Raw genomic sequence first — 10,713 nt, 5'->3', positions numbered from 1 at the left:
TTTTGCAGTGGAAGGATATACCTCTGACATTAAATAATATCATTTGACTTACTTGAACTCTTATCAGATTTTTGATATTTATAGAGCAGTGAAGCACATGTCCATCATGACAATTTAGAATAACATACACATAAAATATTCAGCTTCTATTGACAAAGCATTCATTTAGAGTTCTAAAATAAATTGTATTTTTGAAGTATATATAGCGTAGCATGATAATAAATGGGTGGTAGTATCTGAACAACCATCTACTAGCTTCATAAACCATCAAAGATGCTAAGTTGAGTATTTTGGCACATCCTCCTTTAAGTAGGGTACTTATTGACAGTAATGGTTTTAACTTTGTTATGTTAATCAAAATATAACACTTTGATGTAAGTTATCAAAAATGTTTTTACACAATCTTGGCCTGAACCATTTTGACATTTTAGCTTTATTAGCAGGAAAGTTAGCTGTATAACGTTTCTTCATGCCTAACACATTTTTGAAGGACAAATCTAAGATATTAACTCTCTTATTTAAAGTGTGGTAGCCAGGGTAATTTGTGACAATTGTGGGTGAATTTCTGCCTGCCGTCCTACAAGTAACAAATACTCTAAAGCACTTGTACTTTGCATACAGGACACTTGCTATATCTGTGCCTGAGTTTTAAAATCGCCTCATTTTTAAATATTTGTTAATACTGCTGAAATTAAAAGTGAAACTGAACTAAATTTGTTGAATCTGTTGGGAGGGCTTGCTAATCCACTTAATCCTCTTGTACATTTCGTCTTTTGGGGAAAATAAGTTACTTAATGGCCATCTTGTTGAGTTGTCTTATGGATCGGTTTGCGCTCTAGTGTCTCACAGCCGTTTCCCAGCTCCAGGTCAGCATATTTAATCACGTCTATATTACAGACACGCCAAAGGCGTGACTATGGCAATCCCGTCTGCACCCGTCCACGCCCAAACGGAACTAGGGGCCAGAGATGCTGGTCATTTTACTTCAGGCAGGCTGGTCTACTCTGCCTCTCACTTATTCGCTCTCCGCCCCATAACCCTAGGTGATTGCTTCTCCTCATGGAATCCAGATACTGTGCGGGAAAAGTGTTCCTCTTGCGATTTTATGATTATCTATCCTCACCCAGAGCCTAAAGTTCAGATTAAGTGCTAGCTCCAGCCTTCTAAAGGTAATGACATGTTGGAGCCTAAATCTGACTGCTTTCGATTTTTATATCAACTGTCGCTCCCTCACTAAACACCACACCGAAATTTTCAACTTCTTAATTGATCATACTCCGGATACTATTTTCTTAGCTGAAACCAGACTCAATGGGGCCTGGATGCAGGATATTGTTGCTGCACCACCCTCAGAATATTGAATACTTGGGGAGAGATTTACGAAGATTTTGTGCCGTGTTTGAATCACAAAACTGACACAAATCAGCACAAAATATTTTGATTCCAATTTACTTTCCAGCGCTAAACTTGTTAATCCCTGGAAATAATGGAAAAGTAATACAAATCAGCGCATATCGCTGCTTTGCATTACTTTGTGCCATGGGGGCGTACCAAGGGTGGTGCATGGGCATTCCCCTTTTCATGTTATCCAGCTTTGTTTTTCCTCCCCCCCTCAGAGTGCGAGAGAGAAAATGGCGGCCGACACTTCCTGGTTTCGACCGATTCGAATGTTTACTAAGATCTAACAGCCAATCAGAATCGCGCTCGCGCACGTCACCGTACGCGTACGGTAAGCTTACCGTAAGCGCACGGTAAGCGCACCGTAAGCTGCCACAGATATATATATTGATTTAAATGCTATTTTCTCAGGAACTACTGAACAGATTTACACCAGACCTACAAAAGGCACTTCCTTGACCTGTAGACTACCTCCCTGCCAAATTTCAAGTAACTCTGTTCAGCAGTTCGGGCTGTAGCTGTGTCTAAAGGTCCTATGGAAAAATGCATGGGGAAAACGCGTTTTGGGACCCCCCTTTTTTCTCAGCTCCCGCTTGATGAATCCCCCCGAGACTTTCAGGGTAGGAGCGGACCGTAGCGCCCCATTAGTTTTGAAAACTTCGCGAGGATTCGTCGACCGGCGCCAAAGTTATTCAAAAGAGAATGTTGCGGTTTTCCTATGGAAACAGGGTCCTAATTATAACTATCTACTGGCGACCGCCAGTAGATAATATATATATATATACACACACACACACACACACATATATATATATATATTGGAGTAATATTCCTGTGAAATACTTATTATGTAGAACAGTATTTCCAATTAAATCCTTAGTAGAGTATGAAGTTAGACCCTCAGAAATTTGTATGTTATAAATGTTTTTGGAATACATGAAACTAGATGATAATCTTGCTACAGCATCGTATTGAACATCCTTTCTTTGACAATATTTATTCATTTCTGTAAACTCAAACAGGCGAACCGAGTATTGGGCCCGCATATTAAGAACATCAGAGTGCCTGCTGGTGATGGTCTGATGTAACTTGTTTTCTGTCTGTCAGCGCCCCATAAAAGCTGGTGGTCACAGACACATAAAATAACAAATAAACACACACCCTCTAACAAAACTTATTGAGCATGGCGGGGTCATTATTTTTTTATTTCATCAAACATATTTTCACTTTGGTAATTGGTTCAGTAAGAAAAAAGTTTGTTGAATGCCTCCCTAACAGACGGTGGACGTCCACATTGCTCATTATGTCTTCATTGGAACTTATCTGTTGGTAGATCCTCTGAAAGCAAAGGAGTGATCACTGGCCCAGCGGGGTTCATGTAATTTTGCAGGAGTTAGTTAAGGAAGGGTGGTGAAGGCAATGACCTCCACCACACTGGTAGCTGCTGTCCGCAATCCAAACCATAACTCAGTCCTAAATTCCTAAAATTTACATTATGCAGATTTAATCATTTAGAAACAGCACTTTAGCAAACACTGTTAATACAATTTGCTGTAGCAATATGCAAACATCAGTTCCAGCAGAATTTCTACCTGGAAACTGTTACTTTTAAAAAAAAAACCTTTGACAATTTCACAAAAAAAGCTTGTTTTTATATTTAAAAACCTGCATTTTAATATTGGCAGTTTTGAACTTCTGAATTATACATAAAAGCAACAAAACACATGACTTCAGAAGTGTAATACTAATTATATTACATTATTTGTTTACGATGGGACATGTGAATATTGCAGAATACTTAATACACGGCAACTAATTCTAAAAAATTAGCATAAGATGTATGACTCTAGCATGCAGCACATTTTGTAATTGCAAGATAGATATCAAATCAGCCAAGACAAATTCTGCAAAAACATAAATGTTAATTTCAAACTTAAGAAACAGGCAGAATGATTGTACACATATTGACTGTGAATTTGGCTAAGACTATTTAGAATCATATTAAACAATTTGAGGAAGTGTCGAAAATAACATTTCTGTGATGTGTTGTGTTAAAGGGGGAGAGTCAAACCATATGTTCGCTAGTATGGTGCTGTTTCTCTATCCCCCGGCAGTACTGCACTTTAGGGTGCCTTGCGCCCACACAAATATCCTTGCACCTTAGTGATAGGCTGTGTGGACGATGGGAAGCATATTTTTGCAGTGGAAGGATATACCTCTGACATTAAATAATATCATTTGACTTACTTGAACTCTTATCAGATTTTTGATATTTATAGAGCAGTGAAGCACATGTCCATCATGACAATTTAGAATAACATACACATAAAATATTCAGCTTCTATTGACAAAGCATTCATTTAGAGTTCTAAAATAAATTGTATTTTTGAAGTATATATAGCGTAGCATGATAATAAATGGGTGGTAGTATCTGAACAACCATCTACTAGCTTCATAAACCATCAAAGATGCTAAGTTGAGTATTTTGGCACATCCTCCTTTAAGTAGGGTACTTATTGACAGTAATGGTTTTAACTTTGTTATGTTAATCAAAATATAACACTTTGATGTAAGTTATCAAAAATGTTTTTACACAATCTTGGCCTGAACCATTTTGACATTTTAGCTTTATTAGCAGGAAAGTTAGCTGTATAACGTTTCTTCATGCCTAACACATTTTTGAAGGACAAATCTAAGATATTAACTCTCTTATTTAAAGTGTGGTAGCCAGGGTAATTTGTGACAATTGTGGGTGAATTTCTGCCTGCCGTCCTACAAGTAACAAATACTCTAAAGCACTTGTACTTCGCATACAGGACACTTGCTATATCTGTGCCTGAGTTTTAAAATCGCCTCATTTTTAAATATTTGTTAATACTGCTGAAATTAAAAGTGAAACTGAACTAAATTTGTTGAATCTGTTGGGAGGGCTTGCTAATCCACTTAATCCTCTTGTACATTTCGTCTTTTGGGGAAAATAAGTTACTTAATGGCCATCTTGTTGAGTTGTCTTATGGATCAGTTTGCGCTCTAGTGTCTCACAGCCGTTTCCCAGCTCCAGGTCAGCATATTTAATCACGTCTATATTACAGACACGCCAAAGGCGTGACTATGGCAATCCCGTCTGCACCCGTCCACGCCCAAACGGAACTAGGGGCCAGAGATGCTGGTCATTTTACTTCAGGCAGGCTGGTCTACTCTGCCTCTCACTTATTCGCTCTCCGCCCCATAACCCTAGGTGATTGCTTCTCCTCATGGAATCCAGATACTGTGCGGGAAAAGTGTTCCTCTTGCGATTTTATGATTATCTATCCTCACCCAGAGCCTAAAGTTCAGATTAAGTGCTAGCTCCAGCCTTCTAAAGGTAATGACATGTTGGAGCCTAAATCTGACTGCTTTCGATTTTTATATCAACTGTCGCTCCCTCACTAAACACCACACCGAAATTTTCAACTTCTTAATTGATCATACTCCGGATACTATTTTCTTAGCTGAAACCAGACTCAATGGGGCCTGGATGCAGGATATTGTTGCTGCACCACCCTCAGAATATTGCATACTTGGGGAGAGATTTACGAAGATTTTGTGCCGTGTTTGAATCACAAAACTGACACAAATCAGCACAAAATATTTTGATTCCAATTTACTTTCCAGCGCTAACCTTGTTAATCCCTGGAAATAATGGAAAAGTAATACAAATCAGCGCATATCGCTGCTTTGCATTACTTTGTGCCATGGGGGCGTACCAAGGGTGGTGCATGGGCATTCCCCTTTTCATGTTATCCAGCTTTGTTTTTCCTCCCCCCCTCAGAGTGCGAGAGAGAAAATGGCGGCCGACACTTCCTGGTTTCGACCGATTCGAATGTTTACTAAGATCTAACAGCCAATCAGAATCGCGCTCGCGCACGTCACCGTACGCGTACGGTAAGCTTACCGTAAGCGCACGGTAAGCGCACCGTAAGCTGCCACAGATATATATATTGATTTAAATGCTATTTTCTCAGGAACTACTGAACAGATTTACACCAGACCTACAAAAGGCACTTCCTTGACCTGTATACTACCTCTCTGCCAAATTTCAAGTAACTCTGTTCAGCAGTTCGGGCTGTAGCTGTGTCTAAAGGTCCTATGGAAAAATGCATGGGGAAAACGCGTTTTGGGACCCCCCTTTTTTCTCAGCTCATAAAATAACAAATAAACACACACCCTCTAACAAAACTTATTGAGCATGGCGGGGTCATTATTTTTTTATTTCATCAAACATATTTTCACTTTGGTAATTGGTTCAGTAAGAAAAAAGTTTGTTGAATGCCTCCCTAACAGACGGTGGACGTCCACATTGCTCATTATGTCTTCATTGGAACTTATCTGTTGGTAGATCCTCTGAAAGCAAAGGAGTGATCACTGGCCCAGCGGGGTTCATGTAATTTTGCAGGAGTTAGTTAAGGAAGGGTGGTGAAGGCAATGACCTCCACCACACTGGTAGCTGCTGTCCGCAATCCAAACCATAACTCAGTCCTAAATTCCTAAAATTTACATTATGCAGATTTAATCATTTAGAAACAGCACTTTAGCAAACACTGTTAATACAATTTGCTGTAGCAATATGCAAACATCAGTTCCAGCAGAATTTCTACCTGGAAACTGTTACTTTTAAAAAAAAAACCTTTGACAATTTCACAAAAAAAGCTTGTTTTTATATTTAAAAACCTGCATTTTAATATTGGCAGTTTTGAACTTCTGAATTATACATAAAAGCAACAAAACACATGACTTCAGAAGTGTAATACTAATTATATTACATTATTTGTTTACGATGGGACATGTGAATATTGCAGAATACTTAATACACGGCAACTAATTCTAAAAAATTAGCATAAGATGTATGACTCTAGCATGCAGCACATTTTGTAATTGCAAGATAGATATCAAATCAGCCAAGACAAATTCTGCAAAAACATAAATGTTAATTTCAAACTTAAGAAACAGGCAGAATGATTGTACACATATTGACTGTGAATTTGGCTAAGACTATTTAGAATCATATTAAACAATTTGAGGAAGTGTCGAAAATAACATTTCTGTGATGTGTTGTGTTAAAGGGGGAGAGTCAAACCATATGTTCGCTAGTATGGTGCTGTTTCTCTATCCCCCGGCAGTACTGCACTTTAGGGTGCCTTGCGCCCACACAAATATCCTTGCACCTTAGTGATAGGCTGTGTGGACGATGGGAAGCATATTTTTGCAGTGGAAGGATATACCTCTGACATTAAATAATATCATTTGACTTACTTGAACTCTTATCAGATTTTTGATATTTATAGAGCAGTGAAGCACATGTCCATCATGACAATTTAGAATAACATACACATAAAATATTCAGCTTCTATTGACAAAGCATTCATTTAGAGTTCTAAAATAAATTGTATTTTTGAAGTATATATAGCGTAGCATGATAATAAATGGGTGGTAGTATCTGAACAACCATCTACTAGCTTCATAAACCATCAAAGATGCTAAGTTGAGTATTTTGGCACATCCTCCTTTAAGTAGGGTACTTATTGACAGTAATGGTTTTAACTTTGTTATGTTAATCAAAATATAACACTTTGATGTAAGTTATCAAAAATGTTTTTACACAATCTTGGCCTGAACCATTTTGACATTTTAGCTTTATTAGCAGGAAAGTTAGCTGTATAACGTTTCTTCATGCCTAACACATTTTTGAAGGACAAATCTAAGATATTAACTCTCTTATTTAAAGTGTGGTAGCCAGGGTAATTTGTGACAATTGTGGGTGAATTTCTGCCTGCCGTCCTACAAGTAACAAATACTCTAAAGCACTTGTACTTCGCATACAGGACACTTGCTATATCTGTGCCTGAGTTTTAAAATCGCCTCATTTTTAAATATTTGTTAATACTGCTGAAATTAAAAGTGAAACTGAACTAAATTTGTTGAATCTGTTGGGAGGGCTTGCTAATCCACTTAATCCTCTTGTACATTTCGTCTTTTGGGGAAAATAAGTTACTTAATGGCCATCTTGTTGAGTTGTCTTATGGATCAGTTTGCGCTCTAGTGTCTCACAGCCGTTTCCCAGCTCCAGGTCAGCATATTTAATCACGTCTATATTACAGACACGCCAAAGGCGTGACTATGGCAATCCCGTCTGCACCCGTCCACGCCCAAACGGAACTAGGGGCCAGAGATGCTGGTCATTTTACTTCAGGCAGGCTGGTCTACTCTGCCTCTCACTTATTCGCTCTCCGCCCCATAACCCTAGGTGATTGCTTCTCCTCATGGAATCCAGATACTGTGCGGGAAAAGTGTTCCTCTTGCGATTTTATGATTATCTATCCTCACCCAGAGCCTAAAGTTCAGATTAAGTGCTAGCTCCAGCCTTCTAAAGGTAATGACATGTTGGAGCCTAAATCTGACTGCTTTCGATTTTTATATCAACTGTCGCTCCCTCACTAAACACCACACCGAAATTTTCAACTTCTTAATTGATCATACTCCGGATACTATTTTCTTAGCTGAAACCAGACTCAATGGGGCCTGGATGCAGGATATTGTTGCTGCACCACCCTCAGAATATTGCATACTTGGGGAGAGATTTACGAAGATTTTGTGCCGTGTTTGAATCACAAAACTGACACAAATCAGCACAAAATATTTTGATTCCAATTTACTTTCCAGCGCTAACCTTGTTAATCCCTGGAAATAATGGAAAAGTAATACAAATCAGCGCATATCGCTGCTTTGCATTACTTTGTGCCATGGGGGCGTACCAAGGGTGGTGCATGGGCATTCCCCTTTTCATGTTATCCAGCTTTGTTTTTCCTCCCCCCCTCAGAGTGCGAGAGAGAAAATGGCGGCCGACACTTCCTGGTTTCGACCGATTCGAATGTTTACTAAGATCTAACAGCCAATCAGAATCGCGCTCGCGCACGTCACCGTACGCGTACGGTAAGCTTACCGTAAGCGCACGGTAAGCGCACCGTAAGCTGCCACAGATATATATATTGATTTAAATGCTATTTTCTCAGGAACTACTGAACAGATTTACACCAGACCTACAAAAGGCACTTCCTTGACCTGTATACTACCTCTCTGCCAAATTTCAAGTAACTCTGTTCAGCAGTTCGGGCTGTAGCTGTGTCTAAAGGTCCTATGGAAAAATGCATGGGGAAAACGCGTTTTGGGACCCCCCTTTTTTCTCAGCTCCCGCTTGATGAATCCCCCCGAGACTTTCAGGGTAGGAGCGGACTGTAGCGCCCCATTAGTTTTGAAAACTTCGCGAGGATTCGTCGACCGGCGCCAAAGTTATTCAAAAGAGAATGTTGCGGTTTTCCTATGGAAACAGGGTCCTAACTATAACTATCTACTGGCGACCGCCAGTAGATAATATATATATATACACACACACACATATATATATATATATTGGAGTACTATTCCTGTGAAATACTTATTATGTAGAACAGTATTTCCAATTAAATCCTTAGTAGAGTATGAAGTTAGACCCTCAGAAATTTGTATGTTATAAATGTTTTTGGAATACATGAAACTAGATGATAATCTTGCTACAGCATTGTATTGAACATCCTTTCTTTGACAATATTTATTCATTTCTGTAAACTCAAACAGGCGAACCGAGTATTGGGCCCGCATATTAAGAACATCAGAGTGGAGGAGGAGCCAAGATGGCGACCGGGACGGCAGCGTAGATTCCCGGCTCCGTGAACCTCCGCATCCCGCACGGATATCCTGCACGAGATCCTCAGTCTGCGCTATGGGATCGTGTTTGTGAATGAGAGTGGCAACCGATCGTGTGACTCCGAGGTTTCTGGCTGCCATACCGCCGGAGAAATCTGCAGTTGAACTTTGCGGCCCGTGCAGCCCCGGAGCCGGGACCTCGAGTGGACGCCTTGGCCGGGCGGCAGTTTAACAACAGCGGCCTGTGGTGACTGGGTGGAGTCGGTCCACCGGAGCGGTGCTGCCCTCGGCCTGCATTTCGCCGTAGTCGCTCCCACTGCTGAGCGTAGCGGACCGAGGACATGCCCGGGGGTGCAATTCTCCGATTCTTCGGTGCTTGCCCCTGCCTTTGACGGTGAGCTGCCCGGACGCCGCCCCACGCTCGCCCTGATCCTTGCGGGCTGCTCCCGGACTTTCGCGGGAGCTGGTCCGTGGCGGGGACGACTGTTTCCCGTGACCACGCAACGGCTGAATTTGTGCCTGCCCCCGGACCCCTGTCTTAAGCGACGTGGACCTCGAGGCGCTTGTCCCTGGGTCCCGGCCCCAATACGAGTCGGGCCTTCCCGGCGGCCATCTTGTTGCGATGCAGCCTACCATCCTGTCCACTGGGTTGCAGCAGGATTGGGAGTGTGTGACTTTTGGGAGTGTGGCGGAGCGATCGCAGAGAGCTGTGCTGGGGTACGGCGACCTCTTAGAGGCCCTTGGTGCCCTTCATTTCTCCTTGGCTCGTGGCGCCGGGGTCTTGGGGAGTAAGCTCGATGGTGTGGCATCAGCGTTGGGACAGTGGCGGCATGCTGGTCCACAGGTACTCAGGGGCTTCCCACACTGCGCACAGGAGGATAATGTCGCGGCCACCCCTGCGATTAGTGCACAGCCGGACACTCCGGACAGTATGCTACCGTGTGATCGGCTAACTGAGGGTTTGATCTGTTCCGGAGGTATTGGACCTGAGTGGAAGGTGGTGGCCTTGTCCCGTGCACGGCCTCCAGCGACCCAGGGACAATTCCAGCAACGTTTGTCTACTTTGGCTGATTCAGCCTTCCTGGACCTTGTGTGCAGTGCAGATCCTGGGGCCGCACTGGGAAAGATGTCCCTCCATGATGCGGACTGTGTTGGTACTCAGAGACTTCCACCCCACCTGTGTGCGTCGCTTCCCGGTTGTTTTTGGACACTCCTTTACCTTGTAACATCGGACATGGTGCTGGGTCGAGGGGTAGGCATGGGCAGAATTGCAAAGAGTGGTCAAGGATGAGGCTGATCCTTCGGGGGTGGTCATCTAGTAGACGGGCGGACTCATGGTTGCGTACTCTCATGGATATTAGCATAGTTGGTGCATAATGCTCCCCATCCCCCTTTTCTGATATGGTCGATTTGGTGCTGCTTATTGTTTGCTGTGGGGAGACTTCACCGTGCGGGAGGGAGAAGCCGGGGGTATGTTTTGAAGGCCCTCCTCCAGTTTATTATACTTTCTCCACCCCCCCGTCTGGTGGGGTTCTTTCTTACTCCTTTTTCCCTGTTTCTTCTATATTTCGGGTCTAGTTCCAGGGCGACAGGCAC

Source organism: Triturus cristatus, chromosome 3_1 (assembly GCF_964204655.1).
Source record: "Triturus cristatus chromosome 3_1, aTriCri1.1, whole genome shotgun sequence".
NCBI lineage: Eukaryota > Metazoa > Chordata > Amphibia > Caudata > Salamandridae > Triturus > Triturus cristatus.
Note: the sequence above shows the minus strand (reverse complement) of the source record.